The sequence below is a fragment of the Silene latifolia genome, chromosome 2, assembly GCF_048544455.1.
Source record: "Silene latifolia isolate original U9 population chromosome 2, ASM4854445v1, whole genome shotgun sequence".
In the NCBI taxonomy this organism is placed as follows: Eukaryota; Viridiplantae; Streptophyta; class Magnoliopsida; order Caryophyllales; family Caryophyllaceae; genus Silene; species Silene latifolia.
Window position 1 is genome coordinate 43600839 of NC_133527.1, and position 20939 is coordinate 43621777.

Genomic DNA, 20939 nt, shown 5'->3' on the forward strand with positions numbered 1-20939 from the left:
TCTCAGATGATTACTTAGTTGTTATACATTTGTGTTCCCAGGTAGTTATTAGTTGCAGTTAGTTGGGTTAAGGAAAGACAAGTTAAACTTCGGGACGAAGTTTATTTTTAGGAGGGAAGAATGTAACATTCCGTATTTGTCATGTTAATTGGTGTGTCAAAAGTGTGTGTTAATCGAGTTAGAAATACGTGACGTCCGTAAGTACGATATACAATACCCTTTTGTTGTTAGAGTACGGGAGCGAACTTCGGGACGAAGTTCATTTTAAGGGGGGAAGACTGTAATACCCCGTATTTTTTATATAATATAAGTAATTAAACGGATATTATTTTATATTAATTATTATACATTTTATATCACAATTATGTCGGGAAAATAGTTGAGTCGATAATTAGTTAAACTATCGCAAGTTAATAAAGACGGGTTTAAAAGGAATTCGAAAGGTGAGCTAAACAATTAAACAGTGACCCATTTGAGCTGGCCCAATACAGTTTCAGCCCATTTAACCCTAAGCCCTAACCTTAACCCTAACCCTAACCCTAAATACCCTAACCAACCCGCCTCCCTCATCACACACACCCTCAACCCGCCTCCCTCTTTTCTTCAGCTTAGATTTCAGCCTTTCACGCAAAACGAGAGAGAGAGAGAGAGAGAGCGTGAGTGTTGATGGCACGGCAGGGAGGAGCTAGGGACTATTGTCGACGGTCGTGGGTGGCCGTGGTGGCTGTTGTGGTGGCGGCAAGGTAAGCATTCAATCCCCTTCTCTGTTTTTCGAATTGATGTCGGGCTTTTGGGGGTATTTTCGTGTCTTGTTGGGGAATTGCTGGTGGTTGTTGGAAGAGTAAGGGAGTAGGGTGGTAAGGGGCGAGTGTAGTGGTGGTGTTTAGGGTGGTTGTTGGTGGTGATAGTGGCGGAAGAAGGCAGCAGCGACAGGGGTGGTTAAATGGGTTATAATACGGGTTTTCAGGGGAGTTTTAGACGGGTAAGGTTTGGGTGGCACCACCGTGGACTAGGGGGAGGTCGAAACGGTGGTGCTATGGTGTCTGTGGGCGTGGGTTGACGGAGAGTAGGACGGTGGTAGTTGGCGGGGATATGGTGTTGGTTGCGGTGGAGGAAAGGAGAGAAACAGAGGGGTTTGGTGATGATGCACGGTGAACCGGCCAGATTGCCAGCCCTGGTTCGACTCCGGCGCGATCGACCGACCAGGGTGGTGGTGGTCGTTGGTGGTGGGGTCGAAGTGGGGAACACGGCTGGTGGTTGTCGTGGTGTTTTCAGGCGGCGCGTGAGGAGTTGTGTCGAGTTGAAGAGGGTGCGTGTGTAGTCGGGCTTGATTCGCTTTATTATTTAAGTTATCGTGTTCTTAGTTAATTAATTTAATCCCGAGTCATTTAAATAATTTATTTAATTAATTCCCGAGTGTATTAAAATAATTAAGGACGGGTTTGAGTCGGGTGGTTGAGTTGTTCAACGTTTGATTCGGGTTGTTCTTAATCGCATAATTTGTTAACCCTTTAATTATCATTTGACTTTGGTTCCGAGTTACTAAAATAAAAATAATAATTAATCATAATTAATTATTCTGAGTCGGGTTTGTTAAAGTGGAAAGTTACTATATCGGGAAAGTTTCTATTTTGGGAGATGGCTATATTTAGTAGTTAGTAATTATAAATATTATAATTGTTTTAGGTGACGGATTCGTGAAGGATCGATAATCAGATTCATTGCTTTATTCTCGGACTGCTTAATCGCTTAATTGGATTTTTGGCACTTGAGGTAGGGAAATACACTTGTCCTATTATCATCATTGATTGAATTGTGTGGACTTGATTTACGGATGTTGACTTATGTTATGATTTATATATACGGAAAGTGATTGATTGAATTGATCGTATTGAGTATGATATCACAACATTGATGAGGGCATGATTTCATTCATTGATATACATATTGTGTTGCATAATTACTGTTGAGCATTTCATATGCATTGGAGTTGGAGGATGGTGTGGTGGTGACGAGGTTGTGATACGATGTGATGTTGTGATAAGGCCCAGGCGGGTTCTGCAGGACTTGCCCTGGTGTCCTCAGTGCGAGTAGCGGATCGACTTGGTCGATATATATAGTCTACGGGGATCGGTATGGTGGGCGTTCGGGGATGTGTGTGATGAGTTGAGATGGAGATGGAGGTGAAGGAGGAGCATGCATATCATATTTTATTGTTTCATTGTTTTCCCTACTCAACCTCGTGGTTGACCATGTGTATTCGTGAACACCTGTGATGAACCATAATGGGGAGCAGATTTGACAGTACTAAAGATTAGGCGACTTGGGAGCTATGGGATGCGTGAGGACTTGGCCAATCTACCTAGAAGTCTAGACCACGTAGAAGATTTTATCACTTAATTTATTTTCCGCTGCGAGTCGTATTTATCTTATATTAGGTCTAGTTGGATAATTTGTAATAAACATGTAATCATTAAGTTTTAATTTAAAGCACTTTGGTATTGTTGTACTTTGTTATTCACTACCTCGGGAAACCGAGATGGTAACAGTCCGGTTTATTAGGGAATGTCTTGCTAAAGGCTCCTTCATAAACCGGGGTGTTACAATATCTTTCTGCTATAATCCGACCTGGACAAAGGAAACCAACCAAATCTTATTTCATGCATTACTTATAAAATTTACATGAGAATAAATATCAACCCAATAAAGTATACGATTCAGTGTGGGAGGTAGTTGTTGTGGGACTTTCCCAGCTGCACGGGTACACTTAAGCACCAGCTAAACCACAACTTCCTTGACTTCCTCGACTTCCTGAATTCATTCGAAATATGCTTTTATGCACTTAAGTTTCAAAGCCATCTCTATACTATCTGTCCACTTTCACATCAGAATTCATGAAAAATGGAGTTCTTGGTACTGGGAGTTCACACAATTAGATCATAATACTTATCTAAACAAAGATACTCTTAGTTAAGTTACAAGTTGAACAAGGTTCTTACCACCGCTTGCTTTGATTTTTTTGTCAAATCGAGCAGGTTTAGTCTTTCGGTCCTTATGAGTCTCCAAGAACACACAAGCTCGGGATGGTGGTACTCCATCAACAATCTGGTAAAAAAGAAATTCATTTGACAAATAACCAATATTATAAATGTATAGCTTTAAGCTAATAACCTATGACCATAGGAAGAAATCACAAACATGTTCTTCAATCACGCACGCAAAACTTTTGGATTCAGCTGCTTCCTTATGGTACTTGCTAGTAAGGTTCACATATCAATACTAAATAATTATCATTACACACTCAGAAGAAACATAGCAATACTAGTTAATAACAAGGCTTAGTGACTTAGTTATCCGTATAGTGTAGAAGTAGCTATATGGGAAATTTGCTAACGATCCCCATTTTCTACAATTGAACACTATTTATCCCTTCCCCTTGAAATTGCTATCAAACCAAAATCTAATCTAGCCAATACCAACGCACATGTATCCTCAAGCATCATAATTAAATTATCCATCATAATTAAATTAGATAATTGATAAAGAAACATAGCATTAAAGAATAGAATGTTGATTCTTTTCGGATATTTCTTTCCTCATAAATGTTTATACATGATGAAGCAAATCACGATGCCAACCTCCACCAAACACAAATTATACCGTAAGACGGTCTTACATCATGAGACGGTCTATTTTTATAAGAAAATTGTTCAAATAATGCTAATAAATGGTTTGTCTTTTAACATAATGAGACCGTAAGACGGGCTCACTACTACCACCATAAGGCCTATGACAAAGCTTCCTAAATATTGTCCACAAAACTGCATCAATACAGTAGGCATTCACTAAAAACCCAACACGAAACTAGCATGAGCACAAGAACAAATCATCTTACTCTTATGGGAAAAGGCGAATAAACAAGCATCCTAACATATACGAGTACATCCAACAGTCACAAAGAAAATAACACACTCAGACCAAAGTCTGCCGTCAACAAAACACACAAATCACATTTAATCAAAGCAAAGTCTCAGACTCTAATCAAAATCAAAAAACCTTATGTGGGTAGCAGATCTTTAATTTTGATTAAATATAAACAAACATACCTTTAATTGTGACTTAAGGTTATGTATTTCCTTTGCTCTCTCACCGATGGAATGAGTCAATTAGCGTTTTTGGTTTTTACAAGGGAAGAGAGAAGAATATAAGGTTAGGAAATTTTTTTTAAAGAGGTGTTTCGAGAACTGGGCGCCAGAGAGTGAATTTGTGCGCGGGAATTGCCGAAAATAATATCAGGCGGCATTTATATCAAATGTCAGGGTAAATGCCACTATAGGTATAATTAAGGTGGCATTTCTACTTTATGCCGTAAGATAAATGCCATCTAATAATAAACTTGTTGTAGTGTCACCGGAAGTGTGTCCTTCCATATATACAAATGCAAATGATATAAACATGCACTCTTGACGTTGGCTAGTTATTCGTATATGCTTGCATGTGTTTTATGGTTTAATGGTTGTGTAGCTAATGAGTAATGTCAATAAGGAATGATATGGGTTAGATATATGTGTGTCAAAACGTAAGTAAGTACATAACATGTGTAGTGTTTTGGTGGTGAACTTCGGGGACGAAATTCCTTTTAGAGGGGAAGAGTAATGTCGCAAAATAAAGAGGCCGACATGGTAATTATTTTGTTGTTTGTTTATAAAGTTTTCTATCACTTTGGTTACATTTCTTGCATGAAGTTGTAATTGTTTGCTTTGGTTCGTTGAATAATTTGTGTGTTGAAGTAAAATTGATGGTGTGCTTTAAAAGACGGTCATAAAGGGACAAGTTATGATGTCATGTGTTGGAATAGAATCGTATCGTTGGATAACATAGTGGTATTAATGTGATTTATTTCGTGTTGATGGTTGTTGTTAATGAAAGTGTAATCTAGTAATGTGTTGGGTAATCGTTAGTTGTGCCGGTTCATGCTGTGAGGTTGGTATTTCAAGAAGTAGTTTGTCGAAGTCGATCTATATGGAGCGTTAGACAGTTGATGATGATGAAATGGGGGATGGTATTTCCGGGGAGTAGTGACCTGTGTCGAAAGAGTAGTGATGTCGTTGTGTTCCCGTGTCTTGTGCTTTGAGATAGGTGAGTTGAACTTCGGGGACGAAGTTCTTTTTAAGGGGGGAAGACTGTAATACCCGCCCATTTAGAGACCCGTTGACCAGCGTTGACTGACCCTGGGAGGGGTAATAGTCCTTAGAAGTGCGTACCAAAGTTATCATGTGCCTTGAGTTAGGTGTGGTACTCGATAGAGTAGAGGCTACTCGATCGAGTAGCCTTGATACTCGATCGAGTAGGGGACACTCGATCGAGTAGGGGACACTCGATTGAGTAGGTGGGCCACTCGATCGAGTACCGTGTTTTCAGCGAGGGTTTATAATCGCGGTTTGTTAAATCCGCAAATCATTTCCGCCTCATTTCTTCATATCTTTAGGTCGCCTCCTTCCCTTCCCTTCACCATATAACCTCCATGGAAGCCTTTGAAGGTCCTTGTGCCTTAGGAGAGCATAACTTGAGTCGGGTAGCGGTCCTTTGCCAGGTTTCCCCTTGTAGGTATGTCGTCATCATCATCCGTATCCTTGTCTTTGCAGTTAGGTTTTGCTTGGTAGTGATAGATGGTTGTGTTATATATATATATATATGTGTTGCTTGGTTGCTGGATGTTGCGTGTGTGGGCATGGAATCGTTGCAGTCGCTTAAAGGTAGGTTCGCCTACTCAGTTCCTGTGGATGGTTTAGTGTGTCGGTTATTGTGTCTTGGTTGTTGTAGTGTGGTTGTGTTGTGTGGCAGCGTATATGAGGTAGTCGGTTGGTGTGTACAGTTTGTTGGTTGTTGTTGTATTACAGCTGTCTATGATTATTTGTCTCGGGTTCTCGGGGCGCGTCCTCGGCTGAGTGGAGTCACTTGCGGGAGTGGCTTCACGCCTTAGTTTCGCCCTCCGTGGAACCCGCCACGAGAGGGGATGTGCACATTAATGGGACAGGGTTATCGCTCAGTATGATGAGCGGGGATTTGGTGGGTACGGCTGCGGTCCCCCACTGGCAGGACTGGTCCAGTGGACAGTCGGTGACGGAGATTGATTGGAGTGGGTGTGATTGTGTGTGTTGGTCGATTGTACTGTGTTGTGTTGATAGGTGTTGTTGGTTTTATCATGTCTTATCTCAGTACTGACCTTGTGTGGTTGTCTTGCTGTTTTATGTGTCTGCCGTGATCCCTTATGGTGAGCAGTCAGTCTTAGCAGGTGTTGATAGCTGGAGTTCTGGCGGGATGAGTCCTCACGAGTTTTGGTAGAGATAGTGTGTAGCTCACGAGTTGTATCTTTATTTTGTTAAGTTGGTTGTAATGCATGTAATATAACTATAAATGTTCTTTTATCGACTTTTGATGATTACTTACCTCGGGCAACCGAGATGGTAACGCTCTTATATGCTAAGGAAGGCCTAGTTAAGGCTCCTCTGAATATGGGGGTGTTACAGTTCCCATTTTTTGACAGTGGTCACAACAAGAAAGGCTCGTATTGTCACCATTTTAACAACAGGTGCAAAAGTCTCACCGTAGTCAGTTCTTTCCACTTGATGAACATGTGGCCTAATCATTACTGGGTGGTTGCCGGAAGGTGTAGAAACGAGGTATCTACACTACTAGCAGCATATTGAAAAACAGTAGATTCCGACCAATATGCTATTAGAATATGTCATTTACCAAACACATCAAATTAGTAGATTGATTAGTCAACATACTATTTTGGTCGGAATCTACGAACTTAAGCCAATATATATGCTTTTTACCAAACAACGCCAAAATATTCTCTTTTTTTTTTTTACCGAAATTTCATTAAATTGGAGGATTTTTTTTTTCTTTTTTGAAAGTAAAGGACAATTCATGAATAGAACGTCATACGGCACTTACAAAGGATAGGTATAATCGAAAACCAATCTAATGGAAACCAAAGAAAAATAAGTTTCTTATAAACTAGGGATCTTAAAATATGATCTGACAATTCGGCTCGTCTTATTCGCTATTTTCATGTAACTTTTGAGGGGATCCTTCGTTATTATGAAATAAAATTTACCTCTGACTGTTTTTAAAGATCGTTGACAATCACTTGTACCCTTTGAAAGAATACGTTACGAACCATCAACGAACTACTCTGGACTATATTACTGATGAGACTAAACCCACAAATGAATGGAAAACCCCTGAAATAAGGGACGGAAAAACGATTCTCACCAAAAGGGAGACTTTTATTAAATAGAAGATAGATATCCATACAATTGATTGAAATTTGAAACAATTTTGGGGCGTATCATCGATCAATTAATAATCGGTGGAAGCCCCGCATATAATTGATGAAGGTTGGGGTTTTTAGAGAGTGTTTCTTTTTTTTTTAGAGAGAATAATTTTTTTTTTAATGGGAGGAAAATTTTGATTAGGGTTACATTTGTTGGATGAGGTTAAGGTTTAGAAAATATTATATATGATAGTAAGTTTTAAAAAGTGGATATATAAGAGATTAATTAATAATCAATTTACCCTTTTATTAATCATCCCATTTATCTTTGTTTTTTCTTTTAGCACTTTTTCCCTATTCTTTTTATCACATTACTCTTAAAAAATATTTTCTTAATTATTGTGCCAAAAACAAATGTGTTGATTAATAAAAATGGAGGAAGTAATCCCTAGTTTATTTGTTAACCTATTTTATATTTTAGCATCTCATTAAGCAGGATATTATATTCTTATATTGAAATGGGAAGTTCTTCAATTTGATCATAAATAATATTATTGTCCACTGGTAATCGACGAAATACAAGTATACAATCACAAATAGTCCCCTCCTCTTCACTCTGATGCCAAAAACAAATGAAAATAAAATGACCAGGAAAAAAGAGTAGATAATACTTCATACAGATGTTTTTAACTACTCGACATTATATTTTAACTTCTCAAGATACCACTTTTTAATATCTATAAAAATAATGGCAAATTCTACCCATCTAATAGGTGAATAGGGTAAATTGCAATTCAAAATAATGACAAATTTTAATTTTATAGACGGATCTTTTTCGTTCGAAATTAAGACGGAGATGAATGCATGAGAGCAATAGAGCATATTCATGTAAAGACTAAAGATGTTCACATGGTTGTCGCAAATGTCACGGGCAAAGACGTTCATGTTGATGATGGTTACTCGCATCCGTGACGAATATTGACTTAAACTCTTGGGACATTTTGGTACTCCATTCTGTCTTGTGACTTTGATCACACTCACTGACTAAAATAGTATTATAGGGAGTTTCTAATCTTTCTACATCGGCATCATCTTGCTTCTTTGATGGAACAAATCAATGATCATATTTCTACTTAGAGAGAAAGCTATATACTGTTAGAGTTTTACTTCGTATTAATTCATCAACTTTGTTTATGGAGTAATTCGAAAACAAACTGCCGTTTTTTTATTTCCATATATCGATTTAAGTTACTTTTAAATTCTTTTATTATTTTGAGGAGGGTGGAAGGTAAAACGTGAAATAAGACTGTTGTACACTTGTATGCAATCCCGTCTCATAGGAATTTGTTATACTCCGTAGTACACAATTCTTGTATAAATATGAGATTTAGAATTTAGACCCAACGCTATTAGTAAGGTTAATTGTGTTAGTCCAAATATTGTCATTAACGTTTACATCCCTTTTAGAAATGAAGTTGTGAAGTAAATGGAAGGACCTAGTAAGGACTGATACTGATTTAAAAGTTTAATCTGGTAAACTTGTGATATTGATACTAAGAAAAAAAAAAAGCAACAACTTCTCATGGAAGTATGGAACCATATACGTATATATGCTTTTCACAAATTTTCATTCAAGACAAAAAAAATCGGTTTTAAGCTTAAAAAAGGTTAAGTAATATACCACTTGTATAGAAAAGACAAAAATAAAATACCTAAATATTAGCAAAAGACTTATGGTATCTATACATGTAATATACTAGTTAATTTGTTTTAATCTTAAGGCAGATATATCCGTATTAAAAGAGATTTATTAATACTTGTGTTCCGGGTGTAATTCCAGAGCAGTTATTTGTTACCACCCGTGCTTGTAGAATGACGTCTTTGGTTGAATCCTCCTTTCGGTCTCCTGAAACAATGAACAAACTGAGGGCTCGGCTTTGGACCGAGCGAACTCACTCCGACGCTCAAGTCAGTAAACTTAAGAGATAAGTTGTTGTTACTTGGCGAAGTATATATATTGTAGAGAGATAAGGAAGATATTACCAGATGAATAGTGATTCTTAGGTTAAATTGTGGATCCTTTCCTCAATGAGAGTTGAGGAGTATTTATAGACTTTCACCTTTTGTCACGTAGTGGCCAAGTGGCCAAGTGGCTAGCAGGTGGAAAGACTGATCTACCCTCGGCCGAGGGACCTATGGCGGCGGCGGGCCCCGTTGACTCGCCGCCGAGGGGTCTTGGATATGAGTTCGCGGATGTGTGCCCTGCCGGCTAGTTGTCCCAGCCGGGACCCAAGAGACAGGCCGACAGGCTGCGTCGGTTAGGCTGTCTAAGTCGTTGACTTGCTTGTGGATATCTTTGACCTTGCTCAATATGTTGACGTGGTCAGCGGGTGCAGAATATGCCCCATCAACTTGATTAATAGTGACACAACATCTTAATTTGTACTTTTTTTTTTTTGGACAGCTGTAAAGGAAGGTTTTACATTCTTATGGCCTGCCGAGCCAGACCATGAGCCACGCTATTAAGTTGTCTCGGAATAAAATTAAAACATAAGCAATGAAATAAACTTGCAAGACCACGCAACTCCTCCAAGATGCCAGCAATCAAATGATCTTAATTTGTACTATAGTGTGTATTATTTTTATTTTTCTTTGAAGAAAGGATAATGTCACTTCATCCCTTAACCATGAGGTCAGGGGTTCGATCCAAAAATAATTTGTCCATGGAAATGGAGCAAACTCTTTGATCAGCCATAAAATAATTTGTCCATGGAAATGGAGCAAACCAAGAAATAATTTGTACTAATGATCCAAAAATAATCAAATGGGTTTGTTGTAGTGGTTGTTCACTTCATCCCTTAACCATGAGGTCAGGGGTTCGATCTTTGTCCATGGAAATGGAGCAAACTCTTTGATCAGCCACGGCGAGGGAATTATACACTGTTGTCGACGATAAACACCCCAATTTACACCAAAAAAAAAAATACCGATCCAAAAATGACCACCCCACCATCATATAATTTATAATGTCTTCTAAATGTATGCTTGTCTATACAAGAAGAATTTCTCTTTTACTTAACATTAGCACAAATTCTAATCCGTCACAAACTTGTGACGGCGATATCCGTCACAAACTTGTGACGGATACCGTTTTCTCTTACAAAATACTCATTGAGAGGTGAGTGGGAAGCACATGGGGGTGCCCCACCTTGTCCCCTCCTCCCCTTTTATGAGAGGTCACAAGCTTGTGACGGGATTAGTCCGTCCCAAGCAAGACTAGCTATAACATTAGTGGGATAGAATAATCTTATTGAGATTTGGAACTTGATGATCATGAGTTAATGATTCCCGTCTTACTTATTTGTTGTCCTATTTTATTTTGGAATTATTGTACTTTCTATTTTAAAATTGTATTTGATAAATAAAATTTGATCCTTCACTCGATCTCATTTGTTCCACTTGTCATCTTATAATTGACCCCCTCCTTTTTCCTCGGTCTTTTTGCCAAAATCAAAGGACAATTTGACCAGGACAGAGTGTATATTTCAATAATAGATGAATATAGAGTAAGCATGTAAGAAATTGATAGAGAGAATAATCTTGTTATTGCAAACATAATAATTATGTAAAACAATCTGACTTATATAGCAGTAAGTGAATTATACATTTGATGTAGTACATTAGATGGTATACTTTTTTAGTATTAAGATAAAGTTTTTGAGTTTTAATTTAAAAAATTTGAGTTTTATTATAAAGTTTTTGAGTTCATTTACTTAAACATTAATCTCAAAAAATTACATTATAACTCAAAAAAAGTACATATAAACTCAGAAAAATTTGATTTTTGACATCATAAAATAAAATGTAATTTATAAACTTCATGAAACTAAAAAAAAAATACACAAAAACTCAAAAACTCAAAAAATCATTAAGTATGAGGTAGTACATCTAATGTAAAATATTCTTTCTCCTTATATAGTGGACTTAGTTATACTCCATCCATTACGGTCACTTAATTATTTTTGGTTTTGTTACAAACACCAAGGGAAAAAGAGAGGTCAATTATTTGATGATAAGTAGACCAAATTAAGTGTAAATGATCAAATTGTTCATTAAAAACATTTCCAAAATAAAAAGGTTAATAATTGACCGAGATATCCAAAATGAAATAGATAAACATATGACCGAAACAGAAAGAGTAGTAAATAATTAACTAATGCTAACTCTAATTAGGTATACAGGTTAACTAACTCGTCCTTTTATCTTCAACCCACTGCCAAAACGGACCTTGTGATGGACACATCTCAAGTTCAAACTTGTGAGAATGGTACTGTGCTGCCGTCAACCAAGGAGTTTTCTCACGATATATTGGAATCGATATATAAAAATTGTATCATAGTTGAATTGATTGAAGTTCTTTTTTTTGTACATGTTATACTATGCTATTTATACATCTAAGGAAATATGATATTTACGAAAACAAATAAGCGAAAATCTCTAATTAAACTGTACAAGGAAGCAATCGGTTTCCCTACTCAATTCTTCTATATAGTTAATTGTGAGTTGGTGTGGTGTTTCTATGATTATCGTTGATATAGTATCGTTGTGGTATTTTGGTATTTGTTGGTATTGCTAGTATTGTTTGTGAAGTTATTGTCGGGAGATGGTCTTCATCCCTATGTTCGTCCCCTGTGACTCCCGTCACAAGATAGATGTGCACATTAATGATTTGGGTTCGCTCGTTGCGATGAGCGGGCTTTAGTTGGCGTGGCTGCGGTCTACCATTGGCTGAGTGGGTTACCAATTGCGATGGGTAACCTGGAAGGACTACTCACTGTGGGGTGTAGTCGTGTCCGGGCTGCGGTTCGGGTACTTGTTCTTGTAATTGGAGATTGATAATTGTTACAGGATTTGATTGTTTTGGATTGGTTGTTTATTGTAGACTTGTTGTTGATTGTATAGTCGACTGACCATGTGTGTGTGTGTTGTGTTTCTTTCTGTTGTGTGTCTGCGGTGATTCATAAAATTGTCGTCAAATGGTGATTAGATAGCATCTTATCAGGTGTGTTGATAGCGGGGAGCTTAGCTGGTATCCATGGAGGGAGTGTGTCGGCGTTGAGATCGCTTAGTCCAGATAGTCTGAGTTTAGTTCTTTCGTACTTTCCAATGTAGCTAGTGTATGGTTTGGGCTTTCTATCAGTTTAACGAGTTTACATTAATAAAGCTTTAATTGGTCTTTTATTGCAAATCTGATATACTTTACCTCGAGCAACCGAGATGGTGACGCCCTTACTTGCTAGGAAAGGTCTTGTTAAGACTCATTGGTTATTGGGGGTGTTACACTACCAATCAAGCCACAAAAAAAAAAGAGAGAAATACGGTTCTGAGTATGAGTAAACCATAATCATTTAAGATTGAGCCAAGAAAAAAAGGATATGGTGAGGATAATAGCACTCTTTAAAATAAAAGAGGCCTAAATAAAAACTTGTAATGGAGCACCTAGAGCTTAAGTTGATATAGTCAGAAAAGGGTTAAAGCGAATAAATGAGTAACAGGAATATTTTTGATGATGAAAAAAACACAAATTAAACTCATTGTCAGTAACGTTTCAATAGTCATTAACAATAACAAAGGATATCAAACGCGTGATTGAGAAGTGGAGGAGAGGTCGAAAAATTAGGGATATAAGAAGTTTAAGGGTATATACCACATGTATATTTCATTTATCATACTTTAGATACAAAGATCAAATTAATAGAGAGAAGACATGTACATATTATATGAATGTAATGCAATGTAAAGTGATTTAAAATACAAATAAAGCATAGAGTTGATGGTAATAATTGATCAATTTCCTTAAACTAAAATAATTAATCAAGATGATCAATTTCCTTAAAATAAAATAATTAATTAAGATGGTCAATTTCAAGGAGAATAAAAGAAAGAAGATATTTGGTAATTTTCCTTAATATTTATAAAAGACTATAAGATGGTCAATTTCCTTAAAATAAAAATATTAATTAGTATAAACATGCACACTTATGGTATTAATTATTATCATCATAAAATTATATATTAAATTTAAAATGTATGCAATTTTATTAAACTTTATATTTTATTAGATGTATAGAGATGTTAATTATTTAACATACAAAAATATAATATAAGTAGGTTATAAATAATTCAAGTTAGATTATTCCATAATATATAATATTGCATAATTCTTTCGATTTGATTTAATGCATATATGTAATATATTTATATAAATATATAATCCTCTTAAAATTGCATGCCTAAGTAGTAAAAGTAATTCGTTAGTAAAAAAAAAAAAGAATTGTAGTAACATTGGATATAGTTATATGATAGTAATCACTCATTTGAATAGTAAAAGTAACAATATTATCAGCGAGATTAGTGATAGTGGTAGAAACAACAATGTGAGTAGTGAAATAATCAATATTAATGTGACAATAGTGAAAGTAACAATAATTACGGCGGGAGTAGTGAAATTATCAATATTAATGCGGCAGTAGTGCCAGTAACAATAATTACGGCGGGAGCAGTGAAAATAACAATGATTGCAGGCAAGTAGTGAAATATTATTACTATTGTTTCATTAATATGACTATAAGAGTAAAATATTAATAGCGGGGTAGTGAATTTGTCTCAAAATTTATTTCATCGTAATTTTAGGATATGTCATAGAAAAATATATTAATGATAAATTTATGGGTTATGCAACTTTAAGTAATTTTATTTAATGAAAAAAAATTAATGGTAAGTAGAGGTAGCCCGGGCGAAGCTGGGCACCAATAGTAGTGTATATATATATATATATATATATATATATATATATATATACTCCAGAAAGCAAGGGACTTCTATGTAAATGAATAAATTTATACAATTTAATTATATTATATAGTTTTTAATCATAGCGTCGTGTGATGAACCTGAACAAGGGACTTCGATGTAAATATTATATAGTTTTGGTTGAAGTATAAATTTAGAGAACATAAGAATATAGCGAGTTTCCTTAATATAAACAGGCTCCGCTTATGATATTAATTAGTATAAAGATGTTAATTATTTAACATGCACATATAATTTAAGTATGTTATATTTTAGAAACTATTAAAAGGTAAATAAATTAATCTAGATTTCTAAAAAATATAATATTCTATAATTCATTAGATTTGTAATTTAATTAGTAAATAATGATGATTCCTCTTAAATAATATTTTATTCTAATATTTTAGATTTATTTAAATATATAACTCTAATACAACTAGATAATCAACTAAAGTAACCACACATGTGAGTAGTAAAAGCAACAATAATAACAACGTGAGTAGTGAAATTCATACTAGCAGCAACGCAAGTAGTAAAATTTAACAATAATAAATCCGGGAGTAGTGAAAGAATAAATAATGACGGCGGGAGAAGTGAAAGTAATAGTAGTCACAACACATGTAATGAAAGTTGATGGGGCATATTCTGCACCCGCTGACCGAGTCAACATATTGAGCAAGGTCAAAGCCAAAAGACAGCAAGTCAACGTATTAGATGACCCTAACGACGCGACTGTCGACTGTCTGTCACTTGGGTCTCGGCTAGGCAACTAGCCAGCCGGGAGGTATATCCGCGTACTCACATCCAGTCCCCTCGGCATGGAGTCAACCAGGCCAGCCGGCCTGTCATGGGTCCCTCGGCCGAGGGTAGAACAGTCTTTCCACCTGTTAGCCACTTGGCCGCTTGGCCACTACGTGACAAAAGGTGAAAGTCTATAAATACTCCTCAATCCTCATTGAGAAAACGATCCACAATTCATCCAAAAACTCACTATTAATCTGGTATAAACTCCCTTATCTCTCTACAATATACTTTGCCAAGTAACACACAACTTAATCTCTTTAAGTTTACTGACTTGAGCGTCGGAGTGAGTACGCTCGGTACCAAGCCGAGCCCTCAGTTTGTTCATCTTAAACAGGAAAGAGCGAAAGGAAGAGACAAGCAAAGACATCATTCAACAAGCTTACGTGGTCACAAATCCTGCTCCGGAATTACACCCGGAACAATTGGCGCCGTCTGTGGGGAAACGACATACTAAAAGCTGGTCACCTACCTTACAAAAAAAAAAACCAAAAACCATTCAAAATGCTAAGAAGATGTCAAAACAACAAGAAGTAATTGTGAGTGACGAAACCGCATTCTACCAGGATGACGCGTTCCCTAGTTCTGAGATTGGGCAGTCCCCCACCGGCCGAGTCATTGAGCCGGTGAAGTACGGAATGCCAAGAGAGCCAGAAACACCGATGCCGACCGGCCAAGTCACTGTCATGGGACATGTGGTCGATGCGGCCAAATTGAAGCTATTCCTGGACCTGATGGGTGGTACGCCGGTTACTCTGTCACGGGGGACGGGCGCGGCGCCTCCACAGTGACCAGGGCCCACAAAGTGACTCCGAACAACTTGACCGGAGTAATACAAGGAGCTGGGCATGCAAGGACGCCGGCGGAGCCCGTGGTGCCAGTGGCAGACCAAAGTCCATCCCCCACTCGCGGGAGGACAGCGTCGCCGCGGCAACAACGAGGCCACCCCCGAAGAAATGAAGAAAAAAGTCCGACTCTCCAAAGTCGGACAACAAGAAGCCCTTCCCGCCAGACGGAGAGAAGCCGGACTAAGGTTGCGAGGAGCCGATCGCCGCGTGTCATTCGACACGTGGTCAGACAGCCCCTCGGTGCCTATGTCCTCGAAGTCTCTGTGCCGACTAAACTGAAGCTGCCGCCCCTATCATACAAAGGGGATAGCGACCCAACCGGCCATGCCGAGGCTTTCGAGTCGTACATGTCGGTATGGGAGCAGCCTGATGAGGTATGGTGCCGAGTCTTCCCAACAACCCTTCATGGGATGGCCCAGAGATGGTACAAGGGGCTACCTAATGGCTCGGTATACTGCTATGCCGACCTGAGAGATAACTTCATAGCCCAGTACGCCTGCAACAAGAGAAGGGCCGTGGAAACCTCGGATCTCCTAACAATCCGACAGGGGGAGGACGAGTCCCTCCGAAGCTATGTGAAGAGGTTCGATGCTAAGGTTCAGCAGATTCGTGAGCTGAACACCGAACTGGCGGCCTTCGCACTGATGAAAGGCCTGCCGAAAGGCGAGTTCAAAAATGAGCTCATCAAGTTCGAGGATCTCAACCTCGACACCGCCAGAAAGATGGCCGATCGAGCCGTAAAGGTGGAGGACTATCACAAGACCTAGGTGGGCCACAGCGAAGCTGGGCACCCAGAGAGGAGGAGCCGCCGGGACAATGTAGACGAAGGACGCCGTGACATGAATAGGTCACGGCCTGAAAGATTCAATAGGAAACAGAACTCGGCGGGCGCCGGGGGGAGTTCGGGACCATACACCCAGAAGCGGTACAGCGGTCTCACCCCCTGGTCAAATCACCGGCCGAGGTCTTTGCCCTGAGCAAGAATGAAGGGCAGAAATGGGCAAGGCCCCCAAGGCGAGGGGGGACGGCGACACTAGCCAGTTTTGCGACTACCACGGCCAAACCGACCATAAGACCGACAACTGTCGGCATCTGAGGAACGCCATCGAGGAGCTAATCCGAAAGGGGGCCCTCAGCAAGTATGTAGCTGGAGGCCCAGAAACAAGCTCCGACGGGGCGAACATAAAATCAGTATTCCAGAGGATGGGAGTGATCCAGATTGTAATCGGAGGAAACGAGAACGGTGGGTCAGCTAATGGGCACAAACGGCACCTGAATGAGCTATACCAAGCCATCAACTTTGTGCCCAAAACAGCGATCCCCGCTTCCACCGTCCCCGATATAACCATCGGAAAGAAGGACTACGAAGGAGTCATCGCTCCGCACAGCGACCCGCTCGTAGTCCACTTAGACATAGCCAACCACTTGGTCAAAATGTGCCTGATTGACACAGGAGCCTACACAAACATCATGTTCAGGGAGTGCTTTCTCAATCTCGGTCTGAAGATTGAAGACCGAGCCCCTCGCACCAACCCGCTATCTGACTTCTCCGGCCGGCCTGGTACCCCCGGGGTCAATCAGACTGCCGGTGATGTTTGGCCAAGCCGATGCGGCCAAGAATGTTTTATCCGAGTTCGTGGTCATTGATGGTTCGTCTGCCTACAATGTTCTTATAGGCCGAGTCACTTTGAGTGAGGCCGACGCAGTGATGTCCATCCGGGCCCTGACATTGATGTATGTCTCGGACCGGGGGGGGAGCGCAAAAGCTCGTCTCAAAGGACGAAAGAGACGAAATAGTCAATGTCCAAGTATCTGCCAGGGGGTGCAACATGCAATCCCTCAAAGTGGCGAAAAAATCAGAGAAAGGGAAGAGCCCATCCTTACAACAGGAGGGTGATCCGATGAGCACCAACAACGTCGGCATGGTCGAAGGTGCCCAAACCGAGGAAGTGGAAATTGACCCAGGGTGCACCATAACTGTCGGTGTCGGCCTGGAGCCAAAATTCAGAGCTGATCTCCTAGACCTACTGAGGAAGAACAAAGACGTCTTCGCGTACTCAGCCGCCGAGATGCCAGGCGTGAGCCGGGAGGTGATCGTTCACAAGCTGAACGTACTCTCCACCGCTCGCCCTGTCAAGCAGAAGATGAGGAACTCCTCGGCCGAGAAGGATGAGGCCATCAAGGCCGAGGTAGACAAACTATTAGAGGCGGGCTTTATCATGCCTTGTACTTACCCTGAGTGGCTAGCAAATGTTGTAATGGTGAAGAAGTCATCAGGGGGGTGGAGGATGTGTGTTGATTTTACAAATCTTAATAAAGCATGCCCTAAAGATTGTTATCCCTTGCCTCGAATAGATAGTTTAATTGACGCAACGGCAGACTACACTATGCTGATCCTGCTAGACGCCTTCTCAGGGTACCATTAGGTATTCATGGCCGAGGAAGACATGCCTAAGTGCGCATTCATCACCATACACGGCACATACATGTATAAAATGATGTCGTTCGGTTTGAAAAACGCTGGCGCAACTTACACTAGGCTGGTGGACAAAGTGTTTCAAGATAAAAAAGGGCGAAACATCGAGGCTTACGTCGACGATGCTATCGTAAAAAGCAAGTCTGACGGCGAGCACTTGGCCGATTTGAGCGAAACATTTTGTTCACTAAGGAAATATAAGATGAAGCTTAACCCAATGAAATGCAACTTCGGTGTCCGGGCCGGCAAGTTCCTCGGCGTACTTGTCGGCGCCGGGGGGAATTGATGCCAATCCGAGAAGATCAAAGCAATATTAGACTGCGGAGCCGAGGAATCGAAAAGAGGTTATGATGCTGACCGGGAGGATGGCGGCTCTCGCCCGCTTCATCTCTCGGTCGGCCGACAAGAGCACCCCATTCTTTAAAGTGTTGAAGGGGAATAAAGACTTTTGCTGGGGGGAGGAACAGAGTGCGGCTTTCAAACAACTGAAAGCCCACCTACTAACTCTCCCGACCCCGTCCGGTGCCGACTATTTGGGGAGACGCTATACCTATATTTAGCGATTACCTCGGCCACGGTCGGTCCGTAATTGTCGGGGAAGAAAATAAGCAAGCAACACCCAATCTACTTTATCACCATACACTCGCCGCCCGCCGAAAGAAATTACCCACTGATTGAAAAAGCGGCCTTCGCCGTCGTCATTGCCGCAAGGAAGTTAAAACCCTACTTCGACGCACATCCCGTGAAGGTCTTAACCGACCAGCCATTGGAGAAAGCCTTAGAAAAATTCGAAAAATCCGGCCGACTTATCAAATGGGCAGTGGAGCTATCCGGGCTTCGGCATTCAGTACAAGCCGAGGCCTTCGATAAAGGGGCAAGCACTTGCAGACTTCCTAGCCGAGTGCACATACCAAGAAGAATCACATCCCGGTGTGTGGGAAGTATACACCGACGGGTCCTCCACGGCAAACAAACTCGAGAAGCGGCATCCTTATCACCACCCTAACGGGGACGAGTTTGAGTACGCCTTGAAGTTTACCTTCTCGGCCTCAAACAACGAATCCGAATATGAGGCGGTGATAATCGGGGTCGAGTTAGCTAGAGTCTGCGGGGCGGAGCATATTGTGTTGAAGACAGATTCACTCCTAGTGACCAATCAAATCAGAGGAGAGTATGAGGCTCGAGACGACGGGATGGTGAGATACCTGGAAAGGGTAAAAGCCGACACTGCAAAATTGAAATCTTTCCAAATACAGTGCATTCCCAAGTCTGAGAACAACCGAGCCGACGCTCTCTCAAAACTTGCCAGTTCAAGCATCAAGAATGTCAGTCGAACCGTGCTGGTGGATATCAGGAATGCTAAAAGCATCACTGAGACCGTCGGCATGGTGGGCGACATCGAAGCCGAGATGACGTGGATGACTCCGATAATAAAATACAAACTAACAAAAGAGTTACCGGAGGACCGCAGTCTCTCTCAGAAGATAAGAAGGATCGCCGCAAGGTACTTGGTGTTCGAAGGAGAACTATACAGAAGGTCCGTGATAAGACCACTTTTGAAATGTGTCGGCCCAGCCGACGCGGAGCTCATACTGACAGAGATTCATGAAGGCATCTGCGGACATCACATGGGGGGAAGAACGTTAGCCCACAAAGCTCTCCGAGCCGGCTACTTCTGGCCTACCATGCTTGAGGATTCCAGAGCAAAAACCAAGAAGTGCAAGAATTGTCAGATGCATGCTCCGGTGATACATGCTCCTTCCCGAGACCTGCAACCGGTGCTTAGTCCCCTTCCATTTGCGCAGTGGGGGATGGATTTATTAGGACCATTTCCGACGGCCTCCGGAGGAAGAAAGTACCTGATCGTCGCCGTCGACTACTTCACCAAAAGGGTCGAAGCTGTCGCGGTACCTGCCAAGACCACGGCGGCCGTAAGAAAGGTGATTTGGGAAAACATCATAACTCGTTTTGGGTTACCCCAAGTCATGGTATTTGACCACGGCCGAGAGTTTTGGAGTGACATGGTGATGAATTGGTTGGAGGAGCTCGGTATCAAATTTGCATAATCCTCCGTCTGCCACCCTCAGAGCAACGGACAGGCGGAGGCAGCCAATAAAACAATATTGAACGGGTTGAAAAAGAAGGTTGAAGATCTAAAGGGAAGATGGGCTGATGAACTACCCGGTGTCCTGTGGTCACTTCGAACCACGGAGAAAGAAGCAACGGGATACAGTCCATTCCACCTAGTCTATGGGTCCGAGGTCGTCCTGCCAATTGAAGCAGCGGTGCCGACATTCAGAACGCAAACTTTTGACCCGGTCGAAAATGAGGAAGGCCTGAGAGCCTCCCTAGACCTGGTCGAAGAAAGTTGAGACGCGGCACGGCTTAACTTGGCAGTATATCAAAACCGGATAAGAAGAGCATATAACCGTAGGGTCCACAAAAGGGACTTAAGAGTAGGAGATCTAGTCCTAAGAAAGTCGGCCGCAACCAACAAAGGAAACATCCATGGTAAAATGACGTCCAACTGGGAAGGACCCTACAAGGTGGTTGAAGAAATGAGGTCGGGGACATACCGGCTGACGGACATGGAGGGTGTTCCTCTAATGAGCCATTGGAACACAGACAACCTAAGGAAATACTTCGTATAGCGGCGGAGGTGTCCGAGACCATTGTG

The 20939-nt window shown here is 40.7% G+C and overlaps 1 long non-coding RNA gene across 1 annotated transcript; it reads right to left on the reverse strand.

Annotated features, from left to right (window-relative positions):
* Positions 1 to 2613: 2613 nt before the first annotated feature.
* Positions 2614 to 4211, reverse strand: LOC141629458 (uncharacterized). The gene is made up of 3 exons (XR_012537287.1): positions 4107 to 4211; positions 3000 to 3105; positions 2614 to 2811 (listed from the first exon to the last, which is right to left on the reverse strand). It is a non-coding gene; the product is annotated as an uncharacterized LOC141629458 (long non-coding RNA).
* Positions 4212 to 20939: the final 16728 nt, after the last annotated feature.